Genomic DNA, 19,107 nt, shown 5'->3' on the forward strand with positions numbered 1-19,107 from the left:
TTTCACTCACAGAACATAAACAACTGCATTATCATGAATAATTACCAAAATTGCAATTCCAACTCCAAAACAAACACCAAACCCGTGACCTCCAAATAAACACAAATGTGCAGTTTTTTTTTTTTTTTTTTTTTAATGTTGCCGCAAACTCTTTGTTTTTGTTTTTTTTATTTTTTTGAATATATGAATGCAAATTTCTAAGACTAAAACAGCAAAGGCAAATCAACAAAAACCAAAATTATCAAGAACAATGATAAAAGACAACCAACAAATTAGGAAAAAAAAATACGATAAAACTAGGAAACCTAATTCAACTAGGAATGAATTTTTTTTTTTTTTTTTTTTAAAGATGCAGAACGTGTATGGGATGGATGCAACCTTAACCTAATGCTAAAATTGCAGAATAAAACAAAAAACAAATAAAGCAAATAAAGATAGATCAAACCTGAACAAAATTTAGCTCTGATACCAAATGATACGAACCTAGGACGACCTGCTCCTAAACCCGTATTATATTAGCCCGGATCTTTAATCAAGTTCAAGTTCTAATGGATTGGACCTCAACCCCTAACCAACCTGTGGTTAGAAACCTTGGTATAATGTAGACGCCACAATAGGGGATGGAAAACCTATTGATAAGTCAAGCTAAAACAACCAATTCTCTAATGGTGTTTTAGGTGTTCTCAAAGAACAAAGAGATAATTAATCTCACAAGTATTTTCTTAATCAAATCAAAGTTATATTCTTATTGAAAAATAAGCCTTTAAATAGGCTAAGTTTACAAAGAAAAAAACCCTAAAAAATTAATTCAAAACCGGACTCCTATAGGAATTAGGAAACTTGACCGAATTCTAATATGTCCTAAACTAAGTTTCCTAAACTAAATTTGATTAATTAATTCCTTTATTTTGAATTAGGAATTAATTAATTTACAAAGGAAATAATAAATAAAAACCTTCCTAAAGTTATTTATCCAGAAAATAAATAAATAAAAACCTAAAAGTAATGGTAGTTTCCTAAAACAAAAAGTAAAAACAAATTAGGAAACTAAAAATGCTAGCTTTTTTATCAAGTTGAATTTGATCAATCTTTGACCTCTTTGAGCTTCAAATCAGCTTCTAGATGCTTTTTAGGATGCCAAATAAGCTGAATATGAAGTCCCACACGTTGCCCATGCTTGGAAAAATAAGAAAAGGCTAATACAGTAAAATACAGTAAAGCCAGCAAGCAATACAGCAAATTCGGCCAAATTGTTGATGCTGTCCGTACAAGCCCTTTTTGATTGCATCTGAGGCTGCTTTAACTTGATTCCATGACCTCTTAGGCATATGTATTGAACCCATAAATCATTGGAACCATTTCATGCTTCCCGGACTCCAAAAATGTACCAAAACTGTCACCCGGGTCCGTATCGGCTTCCACCACTTGGATGCTTAGAATAGGCTTTGTATCTTCAAGTATGGACAAGCTCTGTTGAGATTGATTACCCCCTGTATAAATACTCCCAGGTTGTCCTTAAATCTCTTAATTTGAGCTCTTGTGATTGGCCTAGTCTTCATCTGTGTCGAGTCAGCACCCCAGCGAGTTATCAGTTGAGCGGCCTCAGGCGGAATCACATCAAAAACCCATGCTCAAAAATATAAAGTAAAATATATTATTTTGAGCGTGGGTTTTTGTTGGTGAAAATATATATATATATATATATATTCGAGTAAGGTTTTCTGAAACGTATCAATAAGCTAGCCCCAAACTTTGAGTTGTTTCATGCTATAAATAAACTCGAACACTCAAGAAATCCATTGGACAGGTAGATTCACATCTTTTACAACTAACAAAGTCCTGTGTTCTTGGAGCAGAAGTAATTTGCTTAGCTTTACACCCGTCCCAAGGTATCATTTTTAATACATCCATGGGGCAGGCTCGGACACATTGAGTTCATCATATACACGTATCATAAATCTTTACTAAATGTGACTTTGGATCTTTAAATTTTTTAAACATTCTAAATTTTCGATCTAGTAAATTTATAAATAAATCATATATTTAGACACTAGATGAATCAATGATTCACTAGAATTGTTTTTAATCAATCTACTTCTGGATCGACTCATGTAAGGGAGCCAAGATATTTTGATTTCTTACTTTTTCGAGAACATGATCATGCATTATGTATAATACATGCTAATCCGAATTTATGAATATTCTAATTTCTATGATTAATACTACTTATTCAACAAATTCAATTGATTAATACAAGTTGATTTTCTGTTACAATAAATTGATGAAATAATAGCCGGTCCAATAGCTGCTTCAGTGGCTGCAACAGCTATAACAAAAATTGAAAATTATTGCCTTTTAATTGGCGACAATCAAAAAAATCAAAAAACTTATATAACTGCATTCAGTATAAGTTCAAGACACATAAGGGCTCTAACCATGTTGCGGCTTGTGATCAATCCATAGATACCAATAGAAAATAAGTAGGCACTTAAAACAAGTACATGTTCGAGCATCATTGACCAATTCATCAATAAAAGTTTGATTTATTTCAATATAATATGAACAACAATTCAACGGATTCAATTGACTAGACTCTAAAAGGTACAGAACAAACAAATAGATTGGTAATATATCTAATAAAAGAATTTATATTTTCAACATAAACAATCTTTAATTAGAATTAAAGAGAAATAAATGTGATAACACAGACTAAAGTTTCATTTGGATTGCTATTGCTAATTCTATAGATTTATGATTTATTACTGGCACGCCACAGTGATTGCACCTATCAAAGCGACTAAAAGAATTATTGAAATGAATTCCAATTTGTTAACTATTACTTATCAAATCTTGCACTATAATCTGGTTTGTTCTTGTAGTCCAAATAATCCTGTACCATGACGTATCATAATAGTACTCATTAGTAAAAGCAAAATACTTGTACAAACCAGCAAAGTAACCCCATCCCCAACAGTCCAAAGATTAAAATCTTTATAATATTCAGAACCATCCATGAACATGACAGCAAATATGATTAAAACATTCATAGCTCCCATGTAAATAAGGAGTTGTGCCGCAGCTACAAAATAAAAGTTTAATAGAATATAGAATAAGGATATACAAACAAAAACGAGTCCTAGTGAATAAGCAAAATAAATTGGATTGGTAAATAATACTATTCCTATACCTCCTAATATTGGTCCAGGCAAATCCATTATATGTGAAAAAAAGAGATAAAAAATCAAAAATTTTTCATGACCTTATTAGGACTCAACCAGATTTTTTTTTATGATATGTAATCAATTCCTAATTGAATGAAATCCTTGAGGATGTGAATTAATGTGGGTACAGATATTGGACTAATTTCATTCTTTATCTAAAAGAAAGAGTAGTTCAAATATGAAACTATATTTTGAAATAATTATATGGACATTAATTACTTGATTTTCAATCCAAATTAAGACATGATTATTACCAAGTAATGAATAGTTGGGATTTGCAGGGCATGACCAAACAAAACGAAAGGAACCTTAGTACTTAGTAATTCGAAAATTTTCTTGAATCAACTGAGTTAGTTATTTTTTATTTTAGGCAAATTCAAAATTGTTCGAATTGTATAATTGTTAATTACTGATATTGGTAAACAACCCAAACCAATTTGATTATAATTTAATTCATGACGATCATAAGTAGAAAGTTCATATTCTTCAGTCATTGATAAACAATTTGTTGGACAATACTCAATGTAGTTAGCACAAAATATACAGATTCCAAAATCAATATGTAATTAAGAAACCATTGCTTGTGAATATTAGTTTCCACTTTCCAATCGATGACGGTTAGATCTATGGGACACACACGAATATATACTTCACAAGCAATACATTTATCAAACTCAAAATGGATTCGACTATGGAAATGCTCTGCGGTGATTAATTTTTCATAAGGATATTGAATAGTTACAGGTAAACGATTTGCGTGGGATAATGTAATCATGAAAGTTCGACCAATGTACCTTGCAGCTCGTACTATTTGTTGACCATAATTCATGAACCCAATTACCATAGGGAACATATCATGAATATATATGAATAATTTGATGTTTGTTTATTTATCTTGTTTAAGCTAAGTTGTGAATATAGAATATCATATTCCTTTATAGTGAAAGAGTTGGAAAGAAGTTTCTAACAATAGATTATTGAGAGAAATAGGTAAAAGAAATTTCCTTCCAAGATTCAACAGTTGGTCGATTCTTAGCCTAGGTAAAGTCCATTTTGTTGCAATAGGAATGAGCAAAAACAAATAAGTTTTAGCTAATGTAATAAAGATACCAATTGTCACCCCAAAAACCTCGTATCGTTGATTTATTTCAAAATGCTACAAATAATGACGAAACTAATAGGTTTAGATAGTAAGCAACATAAAATAAACCAAATTTTATCCCCGAATATTCGGTTTGATAACCTACTACTAATTCTTCTTCTACTTTTGGTAAATCATAAGGCAATCTCTCACATTCTGCTAGGGAAGAAATTAGAAAAACGATAAACCCTATAGGTTGACACCACAAATTCCATACCTAAAAACCATATTTTGATTGCGCCTCAGCTATATCAACTGTACTTGAACTATTAGACAATCATTGTCGGTGGTACCATCATTGTTTCCATTGCTATTCCAAAACCGTACATGAGATTTTCAGCACCTATGGCTCCTGAAAGGCCATGAAAAAATCTAAGGACCGAGTCCTTTTATCTTACGATGCTTGGTTATACGATAGATAAGATTCAAATCTATCATACGGTCCAAAATTAGACCAATTGAATTCTATCTGTTATGTTTTAATAAATTTTAATAAAAAATTAATAATTAATATAAGTAATATTGATAACTAATAATAAAGTTAATAACTAATAATAAAGAATTCAATTTATTATTAATTTAATAAATTAATAATAAATATAAAAAAATACTTTAGAATTGATCTCATCCTTTTTTCTTTAAATTTCCATAATCATATGATTTTTTCTCTATTGAGTAATAACCTAATTCTTCGATAAAATACTCCTTGTAAAAAAAATAAAAAATCAATAACCCATTGTTTTCACTTACGAAAAAGAATTATATATTACATTAATTCATGAATTATGACACGAATTGTATCGATATATATCTGGATATAAGAAAAAAAGAATAAAAAAGATCTTGTTTATTCTTTTGTATTCCTTTCTTTTTTTGGTGCCTATTCTTCTTTCTATTTCTGAAAAAAAAGGGGTTACAAAATAAAAAAAGGGATTATTTTGTTCTCAATAGTCATTTATTTAATCGGCAGATAGGAGCATCATTTATTTAATCGGCGGATAGGAGCATACTCTGGATAGGAATCGTGGAGAGTACTACCTTATAACTTCTACAAATTTAAAGCCTTAATTAGTATTATTTGTAGAAATGTCTACTTTTGGATAATTTATAGGATCTACATTACTAATCCTTTGCGTATCTTGGTGTTTCTACATACAAACAATAGTGAAAACTCAATACGATTGATCATTTGAGCTCGCTTTAAGTCAAGATGACTAATCAACCAATCTTGGGGTAAGCCGTATCTTTTGCTTCTGTTTATTTCCGCTAAACTCTTTAACTCTTATACATAGAAAATGAGATTCAATATCTTTACTGCGAAATTATATAGAAGGTATTCTCTTTCACCCATCCAACTATCTGATTTGGTTCATCAATCCGACTCATGAATAAAAAAATGAAAAATATCTACTCAATTCATTCTACCCCTTTCCTAGAAAGAAAAGAATAGAGAGGAAGGAATAGAGAAAAATTTATGTCTCAACAAATCACACGTAGAGATATTGATAACACACATAAAGTTAATGGTATTTCATAACTAATCGATTGAGCAGCAGCTCGTAGACCACCTAAAAAGGAATATTTATTATTTGACCCGTATCCTGACATAAGAAGTCCAATGGGAGCAATACTGGAAATGGCAATCCATAAAAAAACAACGATATTGAGATCCGTTAAAACAAGGTGATAGCCAAGAGGAACTATTGAATAGCTTACTAAAATTGATATGACTGCTATGGACGGTCTGATACTAAATAAATGAGTATCTCTTCTCGATGGAAGAAGATTTTCTTTGAAAAGAACTTTTGTCCCATCTGCTAGAGCTTGAAGAACTCCCAAAGGGCTAGCGTATTCAGTTCCAATACATTGCTGCGACTCTATGGATATTTCTCTTTCTAGCCATACAATTACCAGTACACCTATTTTGATTCCCAGTACAAGAGTAAAAATAAGAATAAAGGCCTATATAATTCAGTAGACCTCTTTTGAAAACTCCAATCTAGAAAAAGAATTGATATCTTGTACTTCTGTCATATCAATTATCATTTCAACGATCAACTTCTCTCATAATGATATCTATGCTACCTAGTATCGTCATAATATCAGCCAATTTCATTCTTTTAACTAACTGAGGAAGAATTTGCAAATTGATAAAACCTGGTGGCGAATTTTCCATCTCCAAGGAAAACCACCCTAATCCCCTATCAGAAAAATTCCTAGTTCTCCTTTTGGAGCTTCGACTCCAACACAGAATTCTTGTTTCGGTAATTCAAATGTAGGAGAAGGTTTTTTACTAATAAATCGATATTCAAAATCATTCCATTTGTTGAATAATTTTTATGGATTCTATCATTTCACCAATTTTAGATGATGAGCTAACGAATCTTCTTCTTTTTGCCATTGGACTTCCCAATCAAATTCATTGTAACATTCATAATGATCAACTTTTTGAAGATCCCATTGTATTCCAGAAGCCCGCATCATTGGTCCTAATAAACTCCACTTTATTAGTTCCTCTGTACTAATACTGCCTGTTGGGGTGAGAAGGTTATGACCAAGAGCAAGCTAGCTTGAAGTGTTAGCAACAAGCAAGCTTTTGGTGATGCTCTTGGGAATGGTTGTGTGTGAGTTGTGTTTTTAGGTTTTGGTTATGGTGTTTTCTGGTTTTTAGGGTTCCTAGAGTGTTCTAAGGTGTTGAAGAAGAGATAAGAAGAAGGGGACCACGTTGCCTTTTGAAAATAAGGCTTGGATGTGTAGCCATTTCATTCATTTTACTATATAAGCTTGAAATTACAACTAGTTCACACATGCCAAGCATGTGAGCTTACAAAATGAGTAAAATATTTGAAATTTAAAAAGTAAAATGGTCAACACCTAACTTTTCATACACAAAAGAGTCAAAAACCAGCTGCAACATGTCTATTCCAAATATAGAAAAAAGTGGCACATGGTTTGAACTAAGTTCCCATTGTTTAACTAGTTTGGGTAAACAACCAAACTAGCTTCACCTACTTAGTTTCCCTTTGTATCTGCCTATGAAACTTCGTTTGAAGCATCCTTGGTCATCAATAAATATTGTTCCAAGAGCTAGGAATGTTCTGGAACCGGATCATGGGCCAAACAGCTCCAAAACTGGCCCATACTCTGCATACTGGGCTCATCAGATACAGCAATCTGTTTGGAATAGAAAATGGACTTTCCCATGTCATTTTGCCCTGAAATTTAAACCATAGTCTTCTATATATGTCTGTAGACATCCCTAAAAATGTCATCCCAAAACTCCATTTGCAACCTGAGATATAAGATAAATAGTGGAGCTATGTTGCTGGAAATTATGAATCAAGCACCATAGGCATTTCAAGCATAACATTCCTACTCTTTTGTGCATAATTTTGTCTATAATTTTGCATACATAACTTAGGCACAAAACATTATCAAAATATACCTTGCATCAATTAAAAACATACAAAAAAATATAAACTCATAAAAGGAAAGGATTTGATACAAAGGTGTGCATGCTAGCCGGTGACATGCACCATCAAGTGGCAAAATTGCCACACTTCAACACTCCTCCTTGGCAATTTTGTATGAGACATTGAGAAGTCCTCTCAATATCTCAAATCTCTTCTTTCCCAATGGCTTGGTGAAGATATCCGCCAAGTTCTCCTCGGAAGTCACATACTCCAACTTCACTTCACCACTTGCTTTAAATTCCCTTAAGGAATGATACTTGACCGGTATATGCTTGGTCCTCCCATGTTGGACTGGATTTTGTGCAATTGCTATTGCTGAAGTATTGTCACACAATATTACCGTGGCTTCCTCTTGCTTCAAGCTTAAGTCCTCCAATAATTTCCTAAGCCAAACACCTTGATTAGCACAACTTGAGCAAGCAATATACTCGGCTTCCGCGGTGCTTTGTGCAACGGTTTGTTGCTTCTTGGAATTCCATGAGAAAGGACCATTTCCAAGAGTGTAAATGTAGCCCGATGTGCTCTTGCTATCATCCAAAGAACCAGCCCAATCACTATCACTATAACCAAGCAAAGCTTCATTCATGCCATCCTTGTACCATATACCAAAATCACTAGTACCTTTCAAATACCTTAGGATTCTTTTTGCACAACTAAGATGATTTTGTGATGGACTATGCATAAATCTTGACAAAACAGCCACACTAAACATGATATCCGGTCTAGTAGAGCATACATATAAAAGGCTACCAATTAAACTTCTATAGATGGAAGGATTTACCTTTGGAGAATCATCATCCTTCACCAACTTGGTGCCTTCATTCATAGGTGTGGCAACGCTATTACAATCCTCCATGTCAAACTTCTTGAGCAACTCCTTCACATAGCTTTCTTGAGATATGAAGATGCCCTTGGATGATTGGACAACTTCAATTCCAAGAAAGTATTTCATCTCTCCAAGGCTAGACATCTCAAAGTTCAATTCTAGCTCACCTTTGAAGTTGCTCACTTCTTTCTCATTACCACCGGTCACTAGGAGGTCATCAACATAAAAAGACACCAACACCATGCAACCATGAGTCCTAATATACAATGTAGGCTCATTAGGACTCCTCCTAAATCCATGCTTTGTCAAAAAACCATCTATCTTGGCATACCATGCCCTAGGAGATTGTTTAAGGCCATACAAGGCCTTGTGTAGCTTGTATACCTTCTCTTCACTTCCTTTCTTCACAAAACCTTCGGGTTGCACAACATAGACCTCCTCCTTCAATATTCCATTCAAGAAGGCTGACTTCACATCAAGGTGATATACTTTCCAAGACTTTTGTGCCGAAATTGCAAGAAGAAGTCTTATGGTTTCCATCCTTGCAACCGGTGCAAAAGTCTCTCCATAATCCACACCGGCTTGTTGTGCATATCCTTTGACAACAAGCCTTGCCTTGTGCTTATTTATGGACCCATCCGAATTGTACTTGGTCCTAAAGATCCACTTCACCCCAATAGCATTCTTTCCCTTTGGTTTTGTTACCAAGCTCCAAGTGTCATTCTTGTTTATCACATCGATTTCATCTTGCATGGCTTGTCTCCACTCTTTTCTTGCCATAGCCTCATGGACATTGATTGGATCACTCAATGCCACATTACACCTTTCATAAATCTCATTAAGACGTCTTGTGCCTCTCACACCATCACCAATCTCCAAATCAGCCCCTATGGAGATTTCTAGCTCATTCTCATCATATTCATCATCATGGGCAGCACCTTCATCATTTCCTTGTTCCTCATCATTATCATGAGCTTCAAGGCGATTGTCTTCATCCATACTAGCCAACTCCTCCTTACTACAAACCCATTTAGCTTCCTCATCAACTTTCACATCTCTACTTATCACAAGTTTCTTGGTTTCCAAGTTATACACTCTATATCCCTTGGTCACATCACTATAGCCAACCAAGACACCAACTTGTGACCTTTCATTAAGCTTTCCTCTCTTCTCTTGTGGTACTAGGATGTAACAAATGCTTCCAAATACCCTTAGATGATCAAGAGAAGGCTTATATCCAAACCAAAGCTCAAATGGGGTTTTACTCCTCAAAGACTTGGAGTAAAGCCTATTTTGGATGTAGATGGATGTATTAACTCCTTCGGCCCAAAACTTCTTTGGCAAGCCACTTTCAAACAACAAACATCTAGCCATCTCCATGATGGTACGATTCTTCCTTTCACATACACCATTTTGTTGTGGTGTGTATGGTGTAGTGAATTGATGAACTATACCATGATCCTTACAAAGTTGTTTGAAAGCCTCACTTGTGTATTCCCCACCATTGTCCGTCCTTAACACCTTTATAGTGCAACCGGATTGATTTTGCACTAACTTCATAAATTCTACAAACTTCTCCAAAGCTTGTGATTTTCTTTCAAGGAAATACACCCAACACATTCTTGAGTAATCATCAATGAAAGTTATGAAATACTTGCTGCCATTTAAGGATGGAACACTCATAGGACCACAAATATCCGAATGTATAAGTCCTAGCTTCTCCTTTGATCTCCAAGAACAAGATTGAAATGCTAGCCTAGTATGCTTTCCTTTTTGACACACTTCACACACATGTTCTTGCTTCTCCACCAATGGCATGTCTCTAACAAGTTCATGTGTGCCTATCAATGACTTAAAGCTAGCATGGCCTAGTCTTTTATGCCAAAGTTGAGAGGTGTTCTCAACTTTGGTGTTCAATGCAACCGATGCACCATTTTCATCCATATTCAACCTAAAATTCTTGTTCTTCATTCCAACACACATTAATTCATTTCCATGTGGATCAACTATAGTGCATGTCATGTTTGAGAAGTGTAATGCATATTTGTTCTCAAGCATTTGACCTACACTAAGTAAGTTCTCACATAAAGAAGGTACATAGAGAACATCATGGATAGTTTTGATACCTTTGGTGGTGTGTATCACCACATCTCCTTTGCCTTTCACTTCCATCAAGGCTCCATTTCCAATTTTGACTTTGTTGTGGCTGCTCCTATCCAAGTTCTTGAACCACTCATGCTTGTGAGACATATGGTGTGTTGCTCCACTATCAATGATCCATCCTTCATCATTCTTGATGCTACTAAAACAAGTAGCAACAAACAACTCTTCGGATTCACTATCACTTGCATTATCTTTAGCAACATTTGCTTGTTGCTTATCTTTCTTGGTTGCCTTGCATACTCTCTCCACATGACCCTTTTGTTGGCATTTATGGCAAAATGCATCCGGCCTCCACCAACACCTTTTTGGATGATGACCTTTCTTCTTGCAATGGTGACAAGGTTCATAGGACTTCCTCTCGGGTTTGCTAGTTTCACCTTTCTCCTTTATGACCTTAAGCTTGTTCTTCTTTTGATTTTGTGTCTTTTGATGTTGTTTAGACACAAATGCAGCCTCCATTGATTCTTCATGTCTAATCCTCCTCCTTTGCTCCGTAGCTTGCAAGGCATTCACCAACTCAGTCAAGGAAATTTCATTTAGGTTCCTTGACTCCTCCAATGAAGATATCTTAGCTTCAAACCTCTCGGGCAAGGAGACCAACACCTTCTCTACAATCCTTTGGTCACTTAATCTTTCACCTAGCACCCTAATTTGATTCACCACATTAAGAAGCCTTGTGGTGAACTCCTTAACCGTTTCTTTGTCTTTCATCTTGATGGTCTCAAACTCCCTCCTTAGGTTAAGGATTTGCATTTGCCTTGTCCTTGCACTCCCTTGGAACTCATCTTAAAGTTTGTCCCAAGCTTTTTTGGCACTCTCACATGCCATTATCCTTGAGAAAATGGTATCACTAATACAAGAATGAATGGCGGTGAGAGCCTTGAAACCTTTAGCCAATTCCTCCTCATGGTGCTTGATTTGGTTGACCGTTGCCCCTTGTCTCAAAGGCTCGGGTTCTTGGGGATTTGTGGTGACCTCCCAAAGACCATAAGCCTTCAAGTAGGCTTGCATCTTGATACTCCAAATGTTGTAGTTCTCCCCATTGAAGATAGGAGGAGAAGGAGTTGAAAAACTTGAAGAAGCCATGTGAATGTTGCTTTCTAGTATGAAGGAATATGAAAATATATTTGTGCTTTCAAGTATCTCTTCACTCTCAAGGAACGAACCAGCCCAAAAACCTCACAAATCTCACAAAAATGTGCCTTGCTCTGATACCACTTTGTTAGGGTGAGAAGGTTATGACCAAGAGCAAGCTAGCTTGAAGTGTTAGCAACAAGCAAGCTTTTGGTGATGCTCTTGGGAATGGTTGTATGTGAGTTGTGTTTTTAGGTTTTGGTTATGGTGTTTTCTGGTTTTTAGGGTTCCTAGAGTGTTCTAAGGTGTTGAAGAAGAGATAAGAAGAAGGGGACCACGTTGCCTTTTGAAAATAAGGCTTGGATGTGTAGCCATTTCATTCATTTTACTATATAAGCTTGAAATTACAACTAGTTCACACATGCCAAGCATGTGAGCTTACAAAATGAGTAAAATATTTGAAATTTAAAAAGTAAAATGGTCAACACCTAACTTTTCATACACAAAAGAGTCAAAAACCAGCTGCAACATGTCTATTCCAAATATAGAAAAAAGTGGCACATGGTTTGAACTAAGTTCCCATTGTTTAACTAGTTTGGGTAAACAACCAAACTAGCTTCACCTACTTAGTTTCCCTTTGTATCTGCCTATGAAACTTCGTTTAAAGCATCCTTGGTCATCAATAAATATTTTTCCAAGAGCTAGGAATGTTCTGGAACCGGATCATGGGCCAAACAGCTCCAAAACTGGCCCATACTCTGCATACTGGGCTCATCAGATACAGCAATCTGTTTGGAATAGAAAATGGACTTTCCCATGTCATTTTGACCTGAAATTTAAACCATAGTCTTCTATATATGTCTGTAGACATCCCTCAAAATGTCAGCCCAAAACTCCATTTGTAACCTGAGATATAAGATAAATAGTGGAGCTATGTTACTGGAAATTATGAATCCAGCACCATAGGCATTTCAAGCATAACATTCCTACTCTTTTGTGCATAATTTTGCCTATAATTTTGCATACATAACTTAGGCACAAAACATTATCAAAATATACCTTGCATCAATTAAAAACATACAAAAAAATATAAACTCATAAAAGGAAAGGATTTGATACAAAGGTGTGCATGCTAGCCGATGACATGCACCATCAAGTGGCAAAATTGCCACACTTCAACACTGCCTACTCCATCAACTCGTTATAAAAACATAGGATTTCGTGTAATAAGTTTTTGATATTCAGCGATTCCTATTAAAAAATAATCGCAAAAATCCAAACATTTATCTATCCATCCATGAGGTAGATCAACAGCTACTCCTCCGATTCAAAAATAATTATGCATCATTCTCATACCGGTGGCAGCTTCGAATAGATCATATATTAATTCTCTTTCTCAAAAAATATAGAAGAAAGGTGTATGTGCACCAATATCTGCCATAAAAGGGCCGAGCCATAACAGCTGAGAAGCTATACGACTCAACTCCAGCATAATTAATCTGATATAGCTGCCTCTTTTAGGCACTTGAATATTTCCCAACTGCTCCGGGCCATTTACGGTTATTGCTTCTACGAACATAGTAGCTAAACAATCCCAACGTGTTACATAAGCCAGATATTGTATAATTGTTCGGGTTTTAGCAATTTTTTCCATCCATCGTTGTAAATAGCCCAACATTACTTCACAGTCAATAACATCTTCACCATCTAAAGTAACAATGAGCCAAATAACACCATGCATTGATGGGTGGTGGCGACCCATATTTACTACCATGAGGTCATTTCTTGTAGATGGTATATTCATGGGTTTTTCCTCGATTCAGTCTTTCATGAATTGCCGAAAACTAAAATCAGTTCATTAAAATTCAAATTCAATATCTAATAAATCAAATAATTCAAAATAAACTGCTTTTTCAAATTAGTGAGGTTTTGATTCCCGAATATCCAATTGATTAATTAATTCTTTATAACATATTCTATTTTTCTTTGACAAATAAGACAGCAATCGTTGGCATTTTCTCAAAATTTGACGTAGGCCTTTCTGAGATAAACAGTCCTTTTAGTGCAATTCCAAATGTGAAGAAAGTTTTTGTATCCTATTGGTGAGGCTGTGTATTTGAAATTTAACAAATCCTACTTTTTCTTCTTTTTCTTCTTGCCAAATAACTGAGATGAATGAAGTTTTTACCATAAAATGAAATCTGCCCCCCCACTTTGTCCATATCCTTTTTTTAGTGTTATGTGTTTTATTGATCAATAATAATAATGCCATTCATTTTAATTTAGTATACACAATACAATAATCTTAATTTTTCTAATAATTCCAAATTTGATCAAATAAAATTGTATTCGAATAGGTATACCAAAATCTTCTTTTCGGCACTCACAAAAGATAAAAATTTAGACCTAAAATGAAAAAAAGAAGATTTTGGTGATCATTTATAGATCTAATTGATATGTCAATGAATCATGTATCAGAATGAAATGTAAGCCAATGCATGTGTGCATTTCTTTGTTTTCATAGATCATACTACAGGAAATATAGGAAAAACAAATCGACCATTACCTAACGAATTTTAATCGCGAATACATATGTATCCTTACCATACTGAAATGACTGCCATTATGGGTATCAAACGAATATCAATTCATACTTTGTTTAGTTGTATCTCTTTTGCTTTTATCCAAAAATTGATTGTTTTTCCTTCTTACCATTGTAAAATGCTGCATTTCGAGGCATACCATTTCCATTCCTAGAATTAAAACAAATTAGAATTCTCAATTCTCTATGACGTCTAAGGGATAAAATGTTTTTAGCAACAAACAAATCATAATGATTGTTGTCTTTATTTCCAATCATTTTTTGATATTTTGCAATGAAGTCAGTAGAATTCTTGTTATCGGCAGTGCTTTTTGTTAAGTATTTTTTATTTATTTCATGCTTACTCTTATGAACCAATGAAATACCTATGACTTGATATATAATAAATTGTCCTTCATTTTATATAGGTAGACGGATTGGGTCGATAATCAATATTCCTTTTTTCATCAATTCTATAAGAGTCAAATCTTTCTAACTCATTAGAATATCTAGGCGCAATTTGCCCATTTGAATAGAGGATACAAAAATTTCTCTTGGATTTATCAATCTCATCAGGAGGCAATATACTTTGATGTTATCGACCACTTTTTTATTTAAAACACCATCCCATCTCAATTGAAAATACAAATACCTTTTTAGGAAGAAATCAAACCCCGCTTCCATATTGTTCTTGTATTGTTTTTTATTTCTATCTTGTTTCATGTTTGATCCCACAAAATCTTCTTCAATATCTTTGTCTTGCTTTGAGAGAGATGATTCAAAATCTGCTTAGCTTATGGATTCTATTTTTCCTTGATTTTAGTTTTCTGATTCAAGAGATTTTTTTTTCATTTGAAAATATTGATATGTTTCTTTTTTTCTTTCCAGTAATGCTTTTATTTTCACTACCATTTTCATTTATATTCAAATTAAAAAGAATTAATTTGATTGGAATGGCCCATGGTTTAATCTTATACATGTTATAAAGTATCAAAAATTCTAGGAAAAACCAACGATCAAGATTTGATAAGCGACCACTTCGTATTTCTTCATTCATTCCCATCCAATCAAAAAGTTTATTTTTTTATTATTTATTTATTTATTTATTTATTTGTATTGGATAGGTTGATTTCTTGATTTTGAGGAATCGTGAGATAAGAAAGACATTGTGTATCGGTTTTATCAAGAAGTTGATAATTATTCCCCCGCGTCTTACTATATTTTTTACTAGTGGTGTCAGTATCAATATTGATCCAGGCCTCAATATTGACTTTCTTTCTAAGACAAAAATGAAGAATTATCCAATCAAAATATTTTCTATCCGGATTTTACTTCATATCTATAATATCATCTTCCACTAGATAGCTATTGATAGGGATATCTCCTAGCACATTAAGATATTTTCTTTTATGTGTACTGTAATATAAAAACTTTCTTGGTTATTATTTACTTGTAATGATAATCCATAAATACATTAGCTCTTTTGATAATTAATAGATTTAGATGACATAAATTTATATGCTAAAAGATCATATCTATAGTGTTTTTTAAAATTCTCTGTTTCCTTTTGTAATGAGGTGGCTGCAAAACTTTTTTGTTTTTCATAGTGAATTGATCGTTCTTTTTTTTAATTTTCATATGAATCGCATTTCTTTAAATGGTTAATTTAGCTATAAAGTGTTGATTGACTCTATTTTGCCACTTTTGTGGTACTAAGCTAGACCATTTAGTTGGAGATAGATCATATTGATTATGACCTTTTAACTAATTTTTCCATTGATTCATTCCTGAATTTTGAAGCGAATTATGTCTTAATTTGGAATGAAATAGTTTATATGTTCCACCAAAATAATTCTTTATTTCATTCTTAAGAAAAAAAAGTTGTTCCATTATATTGAAAGACGGAGCTTAACTTATACAAGTATAAGTTAAGGGCTGAGGGTTGTGATAATTTGTAAAATACATATGCTTGTGACATGTAAGATAAGTCAAAAAAAAGTTTGTGTGCTTTTATTACTAATAGTAGAAAGGGACTTTTTTATAGTCGAAATAAAGTGAATTAGACTTTTATTTTTTTCTGTAAATTATTTTTTGATTTGTTTCATTATTAGAATTACAAATATCTTTATCATTGTGAATATATTTATTGAAAAAATTTTTTTTGTTGATTCATGAAAAAATTGTGCATTAATATTTTGAATATCAATGATACCTAAAAAGATATCTATGTATATCTTTTCAATGAACAAAAATTTATAAAATAATGTGATTTATGGATTAGTAGAGCATTTCTTCTTTTTAATACCTGCACAATATTTTTTGGCGATTCTAATCTTTTATCATCGTAACTCATTTTGTTTTTATTAGAACTTATATTTTGTATTATAAATTCCTTTTTGTACTCTTTTTTTATTTGATCTACTTGATTTATGAGTGTATTTGTTCTATCAATCAAATTTTGTATTTTTTTTTTTGTTAATGAATAATTTGTGCAATCTGTAGGTCGAATTTTACTAAACGGTTCATGAATTAGCAGATTATTTCTTATTGAATCTTTTTCTTTTGAGTTTCACTTAATTGATATATTTCTAGTTCTCTCAAGCCAAATGATAGAGTTGGGTTTATTTTTATGAGGTCTTTTAATATTTCTTTTAGAAATAGAATGGTTTTACTAAACTAGTTTTTTATGTCTTTTGAAACATTTTTGAAACATTTAGGAAAAAAATTGTTTTTTCTTGTAAAATTCCTAGAATTAGAAAACGCTGCTTTTCCATTTTCTAATTTTTTTGTTGAGTTCTTTAAAAATAGGTTCAAAAAGTAAAAGGTTGTTTTGGGGAGAGCCAAAATACAGTTCAGTTTCCATTCCCCAAACTGTTAAAAAACATAAATAATTTTTTGTCCTTTCTTTTTCATTGGATCATTATAAGTTTTTTGTAGCTTAGATTTGTGCGAAGGTGTCAGACAAAAAGGAAATAGGATCTTTATCTGAATACCGTTTGTTAGCCAGTTTTTCAAAAATTATGTTTCTGATAATTGGACGCCATTATAAGTACATTTAATATGCATTTCTCTATTCCAATCCTTTAAATCCTCGGACCATTCAAGAAATTCAAATAGCAGTATACATATAATATTTTTAACTATTACCAAGAAGCGTAATAGAATTTTTTTTCTAAAAATAGATTGGGTTACTAACACAAGACCTCTTAGTATATGAGCAAATATAATACTATCCCATGCTTTTGCTATTTCTAAATGTGCTTTTTGTTGTCTATTATCTTCCTCTATTTTGTCTTTTTCTTTGTTTTTCTCAATGCCTTTTGGTTTTTTTTCTATATAATCTGAAATTGTTAATTCTGTATTTTTCCAAATCCAATTTTTAAAAAACATTTTCATCCGCTCAGAGATATCAAAAGAAAAAAAAATGTCTTTTTGATTCTATCCCAAAAAGGGGTGAATGTACATTGTAACAGCCCAGACCACCCGCATGAGATATTGTCCGCTTTGGGCCCAGCCCACATGGTTTTGTCAAAACGTGTCTCAAGGGAAAGGTATCCACACCCACTTATATGGCATGCTTCGTTCCCCTTTCCAACTGATGTGGGATCTCTGGGCCCCAAGGGGGGTGGATTGTGAGATCCCACATCGGTTGGAAAGGGGAACGAAGCATGCCATATAAGTGGGTGTGGATAACTTTCCCTTGAGACGCGTTTTGACAAAACCGTGTGGGCTGGGCCCAAAGCGGACAATATCTCATGCGGGTGGTCTGGGCTGTTACATACATTCACTTGAAAGAGTTTCCAAATAACTGTTTTACATCTTTGAGCGTGCATAGAACATTTTATTATGTCTTGACGAAAGTCCGATTGTTGTGAATAACATATCAAAGCCACTTCCTCTATTTCATCAGGATTTTAATATATTTGGTATTAATATCAGTAGTTTACAGGCTATCAGTAAAAATCACTACACGTTTGGATTTTTGTGAACAAATCTCATCTCATACTTCATCACCACCCCCTCTGCGCTTTCTCCCTCCTGTTGTTCCAAATCATTAATTAATTTGTACAACCATTGAGGAACTTTTTTACTGATTTCTTTTAGTTCGATAGGTTTTTTTCTTCTTTTTTTTTATCGCTAGGGTCTCTTATAACTGCATCAAATAGAAATTTATAATTTTTTTTTTTTTTGGTTATCTTCTGAATCAATTTTTATTTGCTCTTTTTCAAGAAGTAAAGAAAGCTTTTTGAAATTTAAACTTGATGGTTGTTTTTCAGTAAGTTCATTGATTAAGTTCAAGAAATATAAAATTTTTGTTGTTAATAGTTTTTTATCAAATGGATTTTTTATCTGTTCAAATTTTAGGTAATTAAAAATAAGAAAGATATTATGAATCTTATTTATCCAAAAACCCTCTATGTTAATGTCATTTTCCCTGATAGGGGCCATTCAAGAAAGGATCATATATTTTAGGCAAGTATTCATTTTGAAGATTATCATTACCAAATCTAGTCTTTTTTTCAAGTATATCCCAAACAAAAAATATCCTATCTAAAGTTTTGTCTAGAGCTTTGACTCTATTTATAAATTTTTTGTTTAGGTCTTTTATTTTTTGTTCATTGCTAGAA

At 33.2% G+C, this 19,107-nt stretch overlaps 2 pseudogenes; both read right to left on the reverse strand.

Moving 5' to 3' along the window:
* Positions 1 to 4,146: 4,146 nt before the first annotated feature.
* Positions 4,147 to 13,702, reverse strand: LOC125420090 (NAD(P)H-quinone oxidoreductase subunit 1, chloroplastic-like; annotated as a pseudogene).
* Positions 13,703 to 14,460: 758 nt separating this feature from the next.
* On the reverse strand, positions 14,461 to 18,645 carry LOC112492021 (protein TIC 214-like; annotated as a pseudogene).
* Positions 18,646 to 19,107: the final 462 nt, after the last annotated feature.

Source organism: Ziziphus jujuba, chromosome 5, assembly GCF_031755915.1.
Source record: "Ziziphus jujuba cultivar Dongzao chromosome 5, ASM3175591v1".
Taxonomy (NCBI): Eukaryota; Viridiplantae; Streptophyta; class Magnoliopsida; order Rosales; family Rhamnaceae; genus Ziziphus; species Ziziphus jujuba.